We start from the raw sequence: 5,776 nt of genomic DNA, 5'->3' as shown, positions 1-5,776 counted from the left end.
ATGTGTCTTTTTCTGAACTGAGACCTCTAAGCTATTATGTGATCTATGTCCCAGGGTGCAATGATTCCGAATTCTTTTGGGGTGTGAACTCTCAGGTTTTACCCATCCCCACTCACCCCTTACCATGCCCTCTCCCTCCACTGTTGAGAGGGAACATTCGTCAGTCCCACTGCTGTTTACCTTACCCTGAACTGAGTTCCCTCTCTGAGTGGGTTACTGGTCTAGCTCCTGGGGCATGTGAGTTTGAGACTTTTGTTCCTAGGCACACCCTGGATATACCTCCCCCCCCCACACACACAAGTTCTCTGTGCTGTGCATATTGATTTTGGCATATGATTTACCCTTATAATTCATGAATAAAGGTTTGTTATAAAAAGTTTCAATAGCATATCAGCATATGGACTGCAAGGATATCCTCCATTCTCCAAAAATTACCACTGAGGTCAGTTTCTGGTGTTTCCTTACACATGCACACACATACGTGTCACCATAACCAGCCCCTGCTTGCTTTTCTTTGTCAACAGCCTGTCCTGTGGAAGGCACCCCCAACCCCACAAGCACACACAGGTCCCACTCATTCTGTCTCACACCCAGCGGGTGCTCTGTGGTAGAATATGAACCCCCAGCATTCATGTCACTCTGTAAGTCATTGGTCATTGGCTATATGTGGACATTTACAAGGTTGTCCCAATTGTTGGCTCCTACCAGTCTTGTGTCCACAGCTCTGAAAAATGTGCATGCATGTTAGAGTTAGAAGTGGAAATACGGGATCAGGGGGTTCATTCATTCACCAAACCAAATTAGTGCTAATCAAACACTAATGAGTGCATTCTGTGTACTGATTGCTGTTCTAGGTGCTGCGGTGACATGAAAAAACTAGATGGACAAATGTCCTTGCCCACGAGGAGCCGGCATTCTAGCTGGGGAGGAAGAGGGTGTAAAATGTTGATTTCCATAGATGTTTCACAAGATGCTGGAAGGTTTTACTCCCATTAGCGGTGCCTTTACCTGCTTCCTCTCCATGACTCCCTGCGTGCTGGAGTCTGTGGCAGGAGGCTGACTGCTTTGGTCTTTGCTCTCTACAAAATCTGCAGGGTCTAGGGCTGGGATGGTCTATTTGGGTGTGTGTGTGTGTGCGCGCGCGCGATTGGGGAGGAGGCTATGGGAATTGAATGGTCCGCTGGAGAGAATGAGGGGAAACAGAATAGAAGAGGCCACTTAATGGTGTGGACTGGAGCTAGGGACACAGTGATCCACTGAATTAGGCATGAACAGCCCCTCGAAGGTCACACCCACAGAGGGTGTGCAGGAGTAGCAATGCTGAGGAAGCCAGTACTGTCTTAGGATACAGCATTGTGTGGACACCCTTTGGGTCACAGACACAGGGGTGCGCATAATTCTGGAGTCACACAGGGTGGAGTGTGAACAGTCTTGGGGCCACATAAACAGGGGTGTGGCCACCACACAAGGTAGTACACACTGGGGGGTGGACAGCCTTGGGTTACTCAGATGGGGGTCTGGGCAATCCAGAAGTCACACACAGTAGGGAGTGGATACTCCTTGAAACACACACACTGGCAATTTCACACTTGGGATCACACAGAGTAGGTTGTAGACATTTCTGGGGTCAGATTGACTGGTGTGTTGACACCATGGTAGTCAAACAAAGTGGGAAGCAGACTGTCCTGGAGTCAAACAGATTTGCATATGGACACTTCTGGTGTCACGCACGCTAGGGAGTAGACACTCCTGCGTCACCCAGACTGGCTAGTAGATATTCCTAGGGTCACACATGCCAGGGTGTGGACATCCCAGGGGTCACAGAGCAGATTGGATTGTGGAGCTTTTGGGTCACTCAGACTGGGATGTGGGCACTCCTGGATTCAGCCTAAGGTGTAGACGACTATGAGGTAAGAATGAATGGGTGTGGACAGACATGGCATCTTAAGATGGAGTTTGATTACTCCTGGCGTCACGCGTGCTGGCGTGTGGACATAGGGTCACTCAGAGGTGTGAACACTCCAAGGGCTCTGTTACTCACACTGGAGAGTGGAAATCTCTGGGGTCACACAGAGGGGGTTTGGGACACTCTTAAAGTTAAAAACACTGGGGAATGGAAACGCCTAAAAGCACACATATTGCGGATTGGGCATTCCTCATGTTGCACAGTTTAGGGTGTAAACATCTACAGTGTTATACAAGACCGAGGGGTAGACATGCCTGGGATTGCAGTGACTGAGGTAAGGACAGCTATTTGATCAAAGAAACCATGTGTTGGCACCCTCAGGTCAGAAACTGAGGTGTAGACCCTCCTGTGGTCACAGAGTGGTTGATGGACGCTCCCTGGTATAGACTTAGGAGTGGACACTGCTGAGGTCACAGAGTATGGTGTGGATGGGATCACATAAACCAGGATGTGAATTGTCTTGGGGTCACACAGACTGGGTGTGGACATCCCTGCAGTCACACAAACAGGTATTTGGACACTATTGGGTTCATGCAGTAAGGAGAGCAGACTGTCAAGGGAACACACACGCTGAGGACTTAACACTTCTGGAGTCACTCACATGGGGGTTTGAATACTCGCTATCATAGACTAGGGTGTGGACGCTTTTGGTGTCACACAACTTGGGGGGTGGACACTCCTGGGGTTACACACACTGGGATGGGGACACCTCTGGCATCACACAGGGGTGTGCACATGCATGATGTCACACACAGTGAGAGGACGTTCCTGGGGTCACACAGATTGGTGAGGGAATGATGCTACAAGTGTGCATTTGGTGACTCTGATTAGGAGGAGAAACTTTAAGGGGGCCTGGGTGGCTCAGTCAGTTGAATGTCCGACTTTGGCTTGGGTCACGATTTCACAGTTTGTGGGTTCAAGCCATGCATGGGGCTCTGTGCTGACAGCTCAGAGCCTGGAGCCTGCTTCAGATTCTATGTCTCCCTCTCTCTGCCCCTCCCCTGCTCTCACTCTGTCAAAAATGAATAAACGTTAAAAAGTGTTTTTTAGGGGTGCCTGGGTGGCTCAGTTGGCTAAGCGTCCAACTTCAGCTCAGGTCATGATCTCACAGTTCGTGGGTTCGAGCCCCGCATCAGGTTCTGTGCTGACAGCTCAGAGCCTGGAGCCTGTTTCAGATTGTGTCTCCCTCTCTCTCTGCCCCTCCCTAGCTCTCCCTCTGCTTCTGTCTCAAAAATAAATAAACGTTAAAAAATTTTTTTAAAAAGTGTTTTTTAATTAAAAATATTTTAGGGGCACCTGGGTGGCTCCATGGGTTAAGCCTCTGACTTTGGCTCAGGTCATGATTTCATGGTTCGTGAGTTCAAGCCCCACGTCAGACTCTGTGCTGACAGCTAGCTCAGAGCCTGGAGCCTGTTTCAGATTCTGTGTCTCTCTCTCTGCCCCTCCCTCACTCATGCTCTGTCTCTTTCTCTCTCTCAAAAGTAAATAGACATTAAAAAAAAAAAAAAACCAGGGGTGCCTGGGTGGCTCAGTCAGTTGGGCGTCCGACTTGGGTTCAGGTCATGATCTTGCAGTTCGTGGGTTCGAGCCCCACGTCGGGCTCTGTGCTGACACCTAGCTCAGAGCCTAGCTCAGAGCCTGGAGCCTGCTTCGGATTCTGTGTGTGTCTCTCTCTCTGACCCTCCCCTGTTCATGCTGTGTCTCTCTCTATCTCAGAAATAAAAAAATTTTTTTTACTTAAAAAAACAAACAAACAAACAAGGAGGCCATTAGACTGAGGTAGCTCTGATGCTTTGGTAGCCTCCATAAAGCAAACGGAAACCTAAGCCAGAGCAACGCACTTGTATCCAAGAAATCAAAATTTAAGAACAACCAATCACAGTCAACTAGGCTTTCCCAGATAAGAGCAACCGCTTCAGCTATAGCCAATCAAATAATCTCTTCCCTTTGCTTCCAGTCTGCCCCATACAAGACTTGCACCTGGCTCCTGTCCACTTCCTAACCACTTCTGGTTTGGCTCCACTCAGTTCCGATGGACTTATGCTCCAATAAAGTCCTGAAAATTTAAATGTGCTTCAGTTTATCTTTTAACACGTACCCGAGCCATGCACAGTACATGACAGGCTCTACGGGGTGGGCCTCATATTAATTGCCTTGGAAGACCCCAAAGACTGAGTCTTTTCAGGGGTATTGTGGAGGCCTGAGGAAGAGAAACATCTATAATCTGTTGCTTGGAAGGTCTGGAGTGCTTGTGACCTGGAGTTTTTCATTTCAATTCAGAGTCTATCTTACTCAGTTTCCTTACCTGCAAAAGGGGGATCATTTGTGTCCCATCTCCTTTGCCAAGACATTTTGAGGGTGAAGTTCTTAAGCTGGAACTGCTTTTTTAAAGAAAACATTTATTTATTTTTGAGAGACAGAGCACAAGCAGGGGAGGGGCAGAGAGAGACAGAGAGACAATCAGAAGCAGGCTCCAGGGTCTGAGCCGTCAGCACAGAGCCCAACTTGGGGCTCAAACCTATGAACCATGAAATCATGACCTGAGCCTGAGTCGGACATTCAACTGACTGAGCCATCCAGGCACCCTGAAACTGCTTTGTAAAATAAACCACCAGACCTAGGACTCTTCCTAAAATTCAAGGCAGTGAGCTGGCTGGTCAAGGTGGTATGGGGCAAGGAGTTGGGAGAGNAGATCATGACCTAAGCAAAAGTCAGAAGCTTAACCGACTAAGCCACCCAGGCGCCCCTTGATCCTCAAGTTTCTTGGAGATGGCGCCCATCTGACAGCGTGTCACAGTGACAGTTGGGTGTCCCCAAAGGTTATGCTTCATCTGCCCAAATGCTGAACTGTTGGAAAGTGCTGCCTAGCCAGAAATTACATGCTATTTCCCGCCCCCGTGTGCACCTGGGTGGGGCCACACGACCAGTCCTCCCAAATGGAACGTGAGCTAAAATGATGTGTGTCCTTCAGAAACAGCGGTGCTCTCTCCATTTGCTCTTTGTCTATCTCAGGGAGGTCTAGATTTCCAGCAGAGAGTGAAGCCACAGTGTACAAGGAGCCCGGGGGGTCCTCAGCCACCACTTGGAAGCACACCTATCAACCAAGAACGGCCACATTAGTCTGTGACGAAAGCAAGAAATAAATGTGTATTATTATGTGAAACCACTGACACTGTGGGATTGGTTCGTTATTGAAGAATGGATTCCTCAATACACAGTGTTGTGTGGATCAAATCCTCTGCAGAAATGGGCTCTGTAAGCTGAGGACCTCGTGAAGGGGGGAATACTCTCCCAGAGGGCCTCCGGGCTTCTAGGAGCTGTTCTTCCGTCTTTTACAGCAGGCAGAGCTCTGGCCAGGGTGAGGGGGCGGGTAGGGCATCATCTGCACCTCCAAGCTGGACACCGGCTCCAGCGCAGGAGGCCCTGGATGTGGAGCCCTGTTCTTCAGACATCTACATGAGAATGAGGCTCTGGTGCTCTGTGGCTTGGCGTGGCTTTTTACATTTTTTCCCCAAAATGTTTATTTATTTATTTTGAGAGAGTGAGAGAGAGCACAAGCAGGGGAGGGGCGGAGAGAATCCCAATGCGGGCTCGATCCCACAAACCACGAGATCATGACCTGAACCGAAATCAAGAGTTAGATGCTTAACTGACTGAGCCACCCGGGCACCCCATTGGCATGGCATTAATAAGGGGCTTCAGGGTACATCAAGGGTTGGTATAATTCAGCTACTCCTTTCTGTAGATGGATTAAAGATTTAATTGCTTTCACTAAATGTCTCCAACAGAGGATTTCTTTTTCTCCTTAGA

Source organism: Crocuta crocuta, unplaced genomic scaffold (assembly GCF_008692635.1).
Source record: "Crocuta crocuta isolate KB4526 unplaced genomic scaffold, BGI_CrCroc_1.0 scaffold943, whole genome shotgun sequence".
Lineage (NCBI taxonomy): Eukaryota > Metazoa > Chordata > Mammalia > Carnivora > Hyaenidae > Crocuta > Crocuta crocuta.
Note: the sequence above shows the minus strand (reverse complement) of the source record.